Source organism: Mauremys reevesii, linkage group 6 (genome assembly GCF_016161935.1).
Source record: "Mauremys reevesii isolate NIE-2019 linkage group 6, ASM1616193v1, whole genome shotgun sequence".
Taxonomy (NCBI): domain Eukaryota; kingdom Metazoa; phylum Chordata; order Testudines; family Geoemydidae; genus Mauremys; species Mauremys reevesii.
This window is the reverse complement of record NC_052628.1, coordinates 18,298,999-18,311,662: the sequence shown is the minus strand read 5'-3', so window position 1 is coordinate 18,311,662 and position 12,664 is coordinate 18,298,999. Positions and strand designations below refer to the sequence as shown.

Here is a 12,664-nt window from a genome sequence, read left to right as displayed (position 1 = left end):
CGTAACAATGTTCCTCAGCTCCAAGGCCATGACCCCCAGGGGTCCCAAAAGGCAAATGAGGAGTGGGGGGGAGGGGTCACAAGGCATTGAAAATTCTATTGCGATCTAAAGCAAAGGAAATCTTGTTCCCCATTCCCTGTGGTCTGCTCCATCAACCTCTCTAACACGCACAAATGATATGGGCCTATTGTTATCAGATATGTTTTATTCTTACTTTTATAGTAAATGCAATGTGTTTTTTTTTATTTTTACTTTGAATCAGGTTGGCAATCCCTTAAGAGGCTGATAAATAAAATAGGGGTAACAATATGTACATACCTACTTTTGTAAAATGCTTTGAGATCATGACATGAAAGACTATGTATGTGCAAGCCATTTTACACTGCCTCTCAATCTTCGTACTCTTCATAAGTAAAAGCTTTTGCTTCCTTATGAATGGGGTTTAGTGAATCCTTAGTGTAGAAGAGGTTCTATTCTATTCAAACTCTTGTATTGCGTGCATCACCATGGCATCTGCGCTGGATTCCCTGGGTCGAATTCTGTGCTCAGATACTCCTATTTGCACCAATGTAATTCCAGTAGTTTTGATAAGAACAGAATCTATTGCCCTTGGTACATGAATAAGGAAGTGCCAGCTTGCTTTAACTAACAAATTTTGACCAACCTGAAACTCAATGTGTTTTCATTTGTTATCTGTATGGCTGTGAGAGCTTCCCGAATACAATACAGTTTCGCCTACATACGTGCTCTTTGACAAATACGAAGCAGCCCAACGGCTGCAAGAGGCTATTTGGCATCTTCCGACTTTGGAAAGATCAAAAGAATTTTTAAGTCTAGCAGCGTCAGCTTTTTGTGACAGTCTATTCAAAGGAGACACCAAGCTGTCTGTGTGCTGTACACTGCAGAGAATTCACTGGATCATTCTAGTTCTTGCCAGAGTACAACAAGCCAATTGCATGACAAGAGATTCCACATAGAGTTTCTCTCATCTAGCACGCATTCAAAATATGGAGCAGAATTACATGGCCTGAAGTACTGTTCTTTACAACCATAATCTCACGTCACCTATTAGATAAAGCAAAGAAAGGCAACTTGGGAGTGGCCATTATTCGTTCACAAACTCAAGTAGAGGTTGTGTGTACTCGACACCTATTGTGTACAAATTTTGTGTACTACACCCAGAGCCGGCTCCAGGCACCAGCAGAGGAAGCACATACCTGGGGCAGCACATACTAAGGGGCAGCATTCCATCCATTCTCGGGGCAGCACAATCCGGGCGGCTTTTTTTGTGTGCGCGCGCGCATGCTTTGGCAGTCCAGGCGGCTTTTTTTTTTTTCCCTGCTTGAGGCAGCAAAAATGGTAGAGCCAGTCCTGACTACACCTACTGTGGTGCTCTGTTCTCCACTATTCTGAGCCATTTATTAGAGGCTCATAAGCCCAACTTTGGCCTTGGCTTACAGAGCTGAATCTTCGATCAGGCAGAATAGAGCATTGAAAACGATTTATCATAATCTATAGACTCAGCATTAGTCCCGAGCGTCATGTTGCTTGAAAGGAGTGTTTTAAATTTCTCTATCAAATAAAAAGATTTCAGTGTACAAAGTGAATGGTCAAATGTACACGGATGGAACTACAACTTACTACTTGGGGTTTGATTGTCAGAATGCATTGGATCTACAGGTGCTGGACAAAAGATACTACCAGATTATCAAACTGGGTGTGAAAACTAAATTTATGGGTCTACTGACAGGAATGCATATGGGAGACCACTACCAGTGGCATCAGGTCATCTCCACTCAAAGTCTACTGATAAGCACACTAGAGGCTGTGTTGACTGAGGGCACAGGTCTATAAAAGCATGGGGGGGGGGAAACACACCACACACACCTCAATAGCTGTAGTCCTAACAATAAGAAAACTGAGCAACCACCATCCGCCATCACATCAGGGAAAAGGACTGGCTGAGTGCAGAGTTAATAGCCAATCTACTATAAACCTCTGTAGACAAAGAGGAAACATGATCGTTTGTCCAATATATTACTGTTTTGTTTTTTCACACTTTAAAACAGGAACCACTGGGCTAAAAATTCATCCCTGCTGCAGATAGAAATTTCCTCCTCAAGTTAACATATCTTAAAATCAGGCAGCTTGATTAGCTGTTTGATGGGGAGTTTTACACCTTCTTCTGAAGCATGATTATCCGGTCTCCAATGACAGACTAGATTTCCCTACTTCTATCGTGTGTCCAAAGGCTATTTTAACAAACCATCAAACACTTGTATTGCTTGTTGTGCTAATTAAAATCTTATGGCATTGAAGTTTTCTATATCCCAGACCAATGGCAGCCCTTGCATTCCTTGATTAGAATTATTCAAGATTTGTCCTGAATAATTGTATTTTTAAAGGTTGCTTTAAACCTGTCAACTCAGTCTCTACACCACCAACTTTAAAGTACTTAAATGTATTCGATTGAGCACACCGTATTTTACAAATCCACTTTGGTTTGCCTCTACAGTTGCACTACTACAGTGCATTTATGTGGAGTGCACTCAGAACAAGGAATGTTTTTACTTTGGTTTAATGTGCATGGTTTGTGTTTTGATATTACACAGTATAAACAACCTAATGGATTGTCTCTTATGAGAAAGGTCTTCTCTAAGAGTTGCCAGCCAATAATTGTATAACCTCACCAGCAGTGCTAGATAACACCAAAGGTCAGACACATTCAATGGTGCACCTGGATGATGGTTATTTCCCCTGAACTAAAAACAGCTTAACTAACTCACTTTTTCTGAACAGTATTTAGAGAGAAGTGATTAATAGTAGATCTCCACCGGTCACTCATGAATAACTTGGGGAGGCATGGCCTTATGTCTGAATCGCGATTCCTGAGTCACGTCTCCCTGACCTGTGATAAATGAGCGTGGTACACATGGGATAGTACAACTCTATTTGTCTATTGCAGAGACCAGTACAAGAACCATAGCATTTCAACCTCATTGAGCTCATCCCAGTACTGTCAGTAGCAGTGTTATAGTATTAGAACTGCAGCATTTAAAACCCAGGGCTGAGAGCCACATCACTGACCCACCCATATTTCCACATATTACCTAGTGGATTCCCTCCTCAACTCCCTTTCCTCTCTCATTCACACAAGAAAGTCAATAAGATCTATTGTAACTTCCTCCAGCTCCTTCCCAGTCACTGACATGGTTCTTGGATGCCCTGTTCCACTAGTGCGGCATTTCTCAGACCAGCCTCTCTGGTTTTCCTAACACCTCTCTAATTGCTCCTTCAACATCTCTTGCCCTCCTCCATTCAGTGAAACCTTGCCTGCCCTTCCTCCCCCAAACTCCCCCCTCCCACCCCTTACATCCTGTCTAGCTGTCTCATTTGCTCACACAGCTTCCAGCTAGCACCTATATACAGATGACTCAGCTCCACTTTTTACTCCTCACCATGCAATCTCTCCTTCTAGCCAATTCCATCTCTCAGCTTGTCACCCTGACATCTCCTCCCAGATGGCATACTGTCAATTAAAACAATTTAACATGCCTCAAACTGACCCCCTTACCTTTCCTCCAAAACCCTCCTGTCAATCAGGCCAGTAACCAGGGAGGGGTGCATGTCATTTTTGACACTCCCCATCCCCTGCCACACTCAGACTAAGTCTAATTCAAGGTGGAGGAGGGAACAGATCTTTTCTTGCTGTACAGACAGCTAAGGCTCTCATCCAGCCCATCATCCTCTCCAGTCTTGATTACTGATTTTTCCCTAACTGTAGTGTGGCAGATAATTGAAAATCTGCCATTTGTCAGCAGATACTCCAGAGCATCTGCGTTGGATCATGATTACTTACAATACGTAGATGATACTGCTTCAAATAAGTCAATTGAATATCTTGGAGGCTGGGCTATAAAAATTGCAAACGGAGGATATCTGCTCCTTTTATGCATGGATGTGTAGATCCATCATTGTAGCTGAAGCAGAGTGCTTTTTCAAATATCTGTTTCAAGGCATGGTTAACATGCTGTTGTACTTTGCCACATTAAAGAAATTGGTGTCTTGATTCATTTATTTGTGTATGCTAGTCTGTCAGAGTGCTTTCTGATCCCAATGCTCTACAGAAAATTTGAAACAAAGCTGAATCAAACCACATAATTTAGGTGAAAAGGGTCAGTCTGTTCAAATTATCCAGGCTATTTCAAAATTTCTTTTAAAAAGCCAGCTTGTGGTCAAAGACTATGTGTAGGTTTGGGAATGTAGCCAAACTGTTACAAGAATTTGCCAATATTTGAAAAATTTTACTTTTTCAGTTTGAGATCAGACAAAATGAAAGCTGTGGCACTAATTTTTCCCAGCCAGCCTCATTCCTCCAGCCCTTCATGCTTAGGGCCCTACTAAATTCATGGCCCATTTTGGTAAATTTCACGGTCATAGGCTTTTAAAAATAGCAAGTGTCATGATTTCAACTATTTAAATCTGAAATTTCATGGTATTGTAATTGGAGGGATCCTGACCCAAAAATAAGAGGGGTGTGTGTGTGTGTGAAGGGGAAGGTATTTCAAGGTTGTTGTAGGGGGGTTGCAGTACTGCTACTCTTACGTCTCTCTCTGTAGTGAGAGAAAGCAGGATTCAATCAACTATATTTTCTGGATGAACCAGACTGTTCCCTAGTGGACTGCACAGGATTACGGCAGGTGCCCCATATTGCTGCTTTTCTATGCAAGGGAGGGAATGAGGTACAGGGAGGAACACTTACCAATTTGTTTTCTTCTTCTTCCAATTAAGACTGTACATGTATATTGATTATTCCTACCCTCATCACAGAAGCTGCCAAGAACCTAATAGTAAACACCTGGTATCTCAGAGACTTTGAAAACAAAAATGTCTATGTAAGAAATAAATGTACTTATCAGATTTTCTGTCGGTCACTTTTTCCCTGTTAACAGGGATGTGTGTGAAGACAGGATCTCTTAATATTCAACCCCTGCAGTAATTATTTGTGATGTCACTAAGCAGAGCGTATTCCTAGAGCAGCAGGAAAAAATGAGCTCTTAAAAAAACAAGAGATCTTGTGTTTGTCATTAGTGGGAGATCAGGGAAGAGCGGCACAAACAAGAATCTATTGCATAAACATGATTGGCTCTTAAGAGAGCTGGATAAATTCCCATTAGACATATGGGTACAGGGCACTAAGTGTGCTAGTGGGGCACTATCCCTTCTGTGGGAGTGACACTGGCAACACTGCTGGAGTTCTACCGAGGATGGCAGCCTGTGAGAGTCAGCCACATAAATGAAAGGTTGAGGGTATGTATAATGTATTTGCTCAAGCTCTTGGCGTTTAAGAGATCTCCAAAATTTTACCCTGTCCTTTTGCCTTAAGTCATCAGCTTTACCATGAGATGCATCTTTCAGAGATGAAATGTGCACTACATGTATGTCTGCAAATCCCAGCCAACAGTAATTTTGGAAATGACTAGTAGCTCCATCTAGTGACTGAAATAAACAGGCCCTGGGAGAGGATGGATTTAGAAGGATTAGAGACTGCTTATGCAAACATCCTCCCTAGAGCAAGTCTCTAAGAGGAATAGTCTTGGATTCCCCTTGCCAAGCAAAACTAATAGAAAATAAAGTATTACTGAGAATCCTCCTCTACTCTTCCCATTCAGAAGCAGGAGAAGTAGCGCCTTGAGAAAAAAAAATATGGAAGGCTATTCAAGAGTTGATAATTGTATTTGCTTCTGAAATTACATCAAGTTATTTCTTCTTCCCCACCACAAGCTAAATTTAAAACTCCTGCAAAATACAGGAGAATTGGTAAATTCCATATAGCATATGCACAATAGTTATTCTTTATGCGCCACTCAATGAGACAAGCAACTTTCCAGATGGATTTCAGTTTTCAGGCACACTTTGGCAAAGGGATTTCCCTACCTTTCTATCACTGAAGTAAGTACCTTACCACAAACCAGATCCTAGCAGATAAGTGTAACCAACTGCTACTAGGATTGTTCCATAATAGAACTTTGATCATCATTCAAAAAGCCTTTAAAGTGCCCAGTGTCTAGGACTGAGTCTCATGGAGTTTTGAGTAGCATATGTCAGAACCTGGACTTTGGATATAGCCCAAACTTCATTCTTAGTTCAGAATGGAAGTGCTTTAAAAAAAGAAAAATGCACTGAAAACCCCCCAGAGTTCTCTCTTCCTCATTTGAGACATGTTTCCCCAAGGAAAGAAAAAGGGTGAGGTAATGGTTGCAAAACAGGATGAAGGTGCAGAAGCCAAATTTTAAGGGTCTGAGTTACCCATGGATGGCCTCAGGGCTGCTTCCTGAAAAGGGGAATAACTAGATAGAACAGAAAGGTAAGCGATCAAAACTGAAGATAAAACCTTTTCCACCAATCACACCAAGTTCAAAACTACTTCATCTGGAATCATGTGTGTGGCCAAAAAGGAAATGATCAACCCCCACAAAATAAAACTGAAAACCTTTGCAATGAGCCAACACCGTCATCTTTTCTGAAGGAATACTCAACCTGCTGGAATTGAAACAGCATCCAATTGTGTGGGAATCACAATCAGGGCCCCTTCTCTCACATAAAGAAAACCAAAACCACACACACACACACGCTATACTGGAACCCTTTCAATCCAAATGTGTCATTCCGGTGCCTGTCAATCTGAAAGTGAAATGGATCTCTTGTCATTTTCCAAGCTCAGAGAAGACAAAAATAAGTCCCTAAGAGTACCAAGCAGTAAGTTTGGTTCACTGGGCAGCACTGGGGACCCTGGAGGGCAGAAATTCAGTACATGTACGCACCACTGAAATCAATAGGCTTTCACATGTGAAAAGCTTTTTACGATCAGAACAGACTTCTCACTCCTTCTGGGTTAATAAGCCACGGTGTTATTTGTAGCACGGATACAGATGTATATACTGTCAATTGAAAGTGTCCCTTTAAACACAACATACCATCAACACTTAGAAGTTCGAATGCACTTCCTTTGACAGCTCACCAACAACAAAAAAGGAAGACACTCTAAAGTACACCTTGTATTCATCTCTTTCAACATCACATGCCAATATTTACAAGGGCCAGTTTATTAATTTAGAACGCATACTATAATACACAGACTTGCAAAGAAGCCAGCAGATCTTAAGATTCAAATCCTGCTCACATTACTCATTCAAGTAGCCCCACAATGAGTCTATTCATGCAAGTATTCAGCAGGATTTGGGTCTAAATTCAGACATTAATATACACATAACTACAAACACCACTTTTAATTGTGGTGGTTAAACAAAGAAAAATGCAACAATTACCCATTCAAATTCACTTTTATTCTAAGGGTCATTCATAATACACTATAAATATGTTCCGAGTCATCCAAGGACATCAGTATTTCCTAATGCAGCTTCTTGGGCTCTTGCTTTTAAACAGTCTTCTTTACAACCTCGGGCCAGACTTAAATAGGCCTGAAGCAACACTGAATGCCTTCCCCAATTCCCTAAACAAATGTTCCATGTAGCACTGGTTCCCTCACCATATTTGCACCTTTGATGCAAAGAGAGTCTGATTGTCTAATGCAATACAGTAATAGTTTTTTAGTACCAAACAATATGAAAAATAACTGAAATAAAGAAAATAGTTGATTGTTTCTTAAAGTTATCATCCTTTAGAAATACACTTGGCATTTTTTGTTCCGTGCTGAGTGCATGGTAAGGGATCAGTTATACCACAAGGGACCATATAAATTCTTCTCCATTTCAAAAACCTATTCAGTAAGTAGATAATTCAGATCCGTGGTTGACTAATCTGGGGTATGCCTGCCTCTAATGTGCAATCTATTCTGTCATATTTGAGTGATTGAATAGCGTAACTGTGATTACTGGCAATAAAAGTAATAGTATAGAAATACCTACAAAGATTATAAAAATATAGAAATGCTAGGATTTTGACAATATCAGAAGCAAACTGCTACTGAAAAGTGATGAAATATTTCCAGTTTTTCACCTACATAGCAGAAGGAAGAAACAGGTATAGAGATTTAAGCAGATTTTTATCAATATCATCAAGAAGAAAAGAAAAGGGATGGAGGGGACTCAGAGGGATATTGTACAGATCATATCTACCTAATCTAATCCAGGGGCAGTCATATCATCTGAGACTAAATGCTGTGCAAGGACTAAACAATGTAATAAGATCTTCATGGGGTAATCAGACCTAGTGTAGGTGTGATCAGGATACCTACTACAAGTGTGATGTCACCTCTCCTTTATGCTTTAGGGGCTGAATCCAACTAATTGTAAAGTTAATGGGAGCCTTTCAAAAATACCTCTCTAGCTGCTTTTTGCTGACTTGCAACTTGGTTGCTGATCAAAACCTCTAAATCCCTTGCTATCAAAGTGAAAACTATCCTTAATTTTGGTATTTATCTGCCAGAGTGCTAGGAAAAAATAATTCTGTGAAATCTTGTGAGCTAGTGCAGTTATCGGAAAGACAGGAACTGGGTTAGACTTCCCATATAACTGCATAAGCATGATATCATTACCCATATTTCATCTGTTTGACCATAGCTAAGAGATTTTAAATCTGAAATCATAAGATCTCTATAGGACTTCTTTGTAAAGACAAAGTCCTGTCATTAAGACTGAGCACACTGGCTAGGCCATATTTTAAATGAATGCGGACAATTAAAAACCAAACCACCAAGAGAAATATGGTGATTCAAAACTCTGAAGCAGAGGTGAAGAATCCAAACCTGAATATTACACAAAAGAGACCCGAATATTTGCCAGCTTCTCATGTTTTATTAATCTTCCCACCTCTTCCTTTACAATGAGTGCCTAGGTGTAACCCAGGGTTACAGACAGATACAAGGAATACACTCTAAAGCTTAGAATTTGTAATGGAAATTAAGCACTTGTTTGGGGCCAAATCCTCAGCTGGTGTAAGTACAAGGAGTCATGCTGATTTCATCCCAGCCTAGGATACAGCTCAGAGTACACCCAGATCAATTTCATTATCCTAGTAATAAGTAATAATTGGAGATATATCAATCTCCTAGAACTGGAAGGGACCTTGAAAGGTCATTGAGTCCAGCCCCCTGCCTTCACTTGCAGGACCAATTTTTGCCCCAGATCCCTAAGTGGCCCCCCTCAAGGATTGAACTCACAACCCTGGGTTTAGCAGGCCAATGCTCAAACCACTGAGCTATCCCTCCCTCCTAAATCCCTTTTTAGGGTTTTTTTTTTTTTAAACTAAATGTTTTGGAAGCAGCTATAGTAAAGAGGTGGGAATACAGAGCTGAAAATGATTGGACCTAGTGATCCACCTAGCTAGGGACTCACCTGCCCCCCATCCTGACAGTGAGACTTGAGAGAGGCACTGTTATTATTTCTATTCAGTAGTGCCTAGTGGCTCCAGGATCACCCGACTGTCTCGTATAGTTTCAGTGTCCTGGCTAGTCCCATCAACAGCAGTTTCCTCCCCATCTCCTCCAGTTTCAACTTTTTGGCCTCCCTCTCCCCACCCCATCCTGTTCCTTGCCTGTCCAACCACCTCTCCCAATATTACGTCTCAACCATCCCAGACCCACCTCTGTCGACCACAATTGCAGTGTGTTACCACACACTGTATTACATGTACAAATGGACATACCCTACAATCCATTGCATTGTAGCCTCACTACATGCATATTAGCAGCATCAGGTCCAGTGAAGGCAGCTAGGGCTTGAAGTGTCTAACAGTGGACAAAGAGGCTGGTAAGGTAGGGGTCAGGGAAAGAGGGGAACAGGAGGAAGTGAGCTTGGTTGTATGGTAGAAGAGTGGACTTGAGGAGTCAATCTCATCCCTTCCTCCCAGCCCTGCGCACCCCAGTTGTTAATGCTGGATCACGTGTGCATTCTCTAGCTCTCTGCTCAGCTCCACCCCATTATAGGTTTCCTGGTTTGGTATTTAAATATAAATAAATAAATAAATAAATAAATATCTAGTCACCCTTTACCACCACTCCTGGGGTGGTGCAGTTTTCTGAGGCTCCATTATTTCTAATGACACAGCATAAGCTGCTAGATTCATCCACTGTGTCTAGCAAACCTCCACCAAGAGCACAGCAGGAAAAGGCTGGGCCAGATTCTGATACCCTCAATTGACCTTGAACAGACGCATTAAATGGGGCAACTGTCTGAGTAAGGTATTGAGTAAGGGGGTATCAGAATCTGGCCCTTAGTAATCAAAGAAAGGAAGGACAGAAAAAGCACACACAGCAATAAAATGGAAGATTAGTATACCTGGTATTTTCAGAAACTGCTGGTGGGACCCTTGAAAGAGATTAGTTTTCCTTTATTTGTATAATATTTTAATTTTTAAAGAATATTTAAGTCATTTTTTGACATGTGGATCTCAGTTAAACACATCTTAGGTTTCATTTCCTATATTGCTCCAGTGCGGTTCTGCTCTGGTTCTCTGTGGACAAACTGATAATTTTCTGTGTGACATGTTTCTGTAGCTGAGTGTTCAAAGTCCTCAAACTTTCTGCCTAAACTGTAAATAAAAGAAAAGGGCAAATCTCACAGATCATCAACTGTTTGTTGGATCAGGGGAATAAGAAAGGGAAGGCACCTGAAGCTAAACTGTACCTTCAGATTCACACAAACATCTTCCACGGGGTTTAACAGGAAAGGTATGAGTATCCGAGCACAGAATTTGGCCTCTGGTGACAAAGCTGCCATTTGCCAGATGGAATGTTGCGCTTCGGACTACAAACCTGGCCCGCTAACCACAGCGCCTTCTTTGACAGAGATGAAACTAAATTATCCTCTTGCTCCCACAGCATTACCCCTAGAGCTGGCTGGATCTCGGTTTAGTTGGAAAATGCCAGTTCGTCAAACCTGAAATTTCTTGTGAAAGCAAGATGGATCCAACAAACTTATGGAATCACAGGCCGGTTTCACTTCTTGCTAATTGCAGCACTGACACTGACAAGAATGTCAATTTCACGCTGCAGCTGGGAGCAAATTTTGTTTCAGAAACACCATGTGTCAGTGTTTCCAAAACAAAGGGTGTGGGGTTTTTTTTGGGGGGGGGGGGGGAGAGGGGGAGGAGGAGAGGGGACGGATTTCAGGTTTGAGGGGCAATGTCTAAATAACAAAAGCTCCCATGATCTGGAAATCCCACATTTCAGACATCTCTGGTTATTGACTACAATGTGCTTAACCAAAGGAAATGAGGAAACATTTTGACCTGTTACATATCTAGGGCTAAATACTGTATTCTATACACCAGAATCTAGATTCTTTATACCAGAATTCTAAATCCAGAATCATTCCACATTAGCCTTTAGACTGAGAATGGATTATCTGCAATGTCATACCACTTTGCGCTGTCCAGTCAGTGGCCAGAAGAAAAGATACATGGCCAAAAAATTACTCTTGCACGTATACAGTATTTTTACACAGTTCCCAATGGCTTCAAGGAGGAGTTGCTCCTATCTATACAAGGGTAGAATTTGGCCCATGATATTTTTATTGGCAGATAAAAATATTTTCCTACTTTCAGAAGCAGGAAGTGAGGAACAGAACAGTCTCTGCTCACAGGATAGAGATGAAGCAGGAAAGAAAGACCCTAACTGGAAACAGGAATCTGACATATCAAGACCCTTCTGTGTGCCTGGGGAGAAAAACAGAAATGGGAGCATCAGAGCTCCAAACAGATTGACTAGCAGCATTAAAATGACTGGCTGGGTAGGAAATATTCCTTGATTTAGGAAAAGAATTGACTGAGTAGGGAGGCAGAACTGATTGGGGAGAGATTTAATTGGAATAGAAATAGACACAAGTTACTGGGACTGAATGGATTTATTTCTTGAGCACAATAGTGAATGGGGGAGTGAAGATCCAGTAATGGAAATTAAACATCCACTGATGTGCAGAGTTGGTGTGGCTTTGGGGGTGCCATTTTTCACCCACTTAGTGGCTTGGATGAGAAGGTGGTAAAAGTTTTCCAGCCCTGTCTACCTTAATTACTGCCTAGTCTGACAAAATGGGTGGGAGAAATCAGAATGCATGTTATCATTTGGTTTTGGGAATATTAAGGATAATTAAATAATTTCTAAACATTTCTTTAAAATTTGAAGAGCCACTACGCTGCTGAATCACATTTCTGACCTGGTTCTAATCTCAATAATACTGGTTTTACACCAGTGTAATTCCATTGATGTTAAGGGAGTTACTCCTAATTGACACTTCTGTGAGTAAGATCAGGCCCCATTATGCATTTGCAGCAATTAATTTCCAAGCACTGTGAAAGGCTTCAGGTCAGGGGAGGGCAAACTACAGCCCACAGGCCAGATCCATCCCACAAGATGTTTTAAGCTGGCCCACGAGCTGCACCATACTCATTTTGGAGTTGTCATTAGTCACCCTGGGCCTGATTTGAAGAGATTTTGAGCACCTGCAGTGCCCGTTGCCTTTGTTTGCGGTGGTCGGTGCTCAGCACTTCCGGAAACCATGGGGTCTCAAATTGGACACATCTAAAAATGAGGCATCCCAAAATCTGTAGTAACATTTGAAAATTTGGTTGCAATTCTTATAAATAAATATATTCTAGATTAACAAAATGAAACAAACGTCTGTTGTAAAATTATTGTACTACCAAG

At 41.1% G+C, this 12,664-nt stretch overlaps 1 protein-coding gene across 5 annotated transcripts in view; it reads right to left on the bottom strand.

The window, feature by feature from the left end:
- The window catches only part of RAB27B (RAB27B, member RAS oncogene family), a 140,929-nt gene that overhangs the window by 23,206 nt on the left and 105,059 nt on the right, over positions 1–12,664 (bottom strand). The window contains exon 1 of one of the 5 annotated variants that reach the window (XM_039545090.1): positions 5,938–5,992. The exons of 3 other annotated variants lie outside the window; for them this stretch is intronic. The gene's annotated coding sequence lies outside the window, so the exon portion shown is untranslated. Of the gene's footprint in view, positions 1–5,937; positions 5,993–12,664 lie in introns of those variants that run through there. One more of the 5 variants, XM_039545092.1, reaches the window with a different exon arrangement.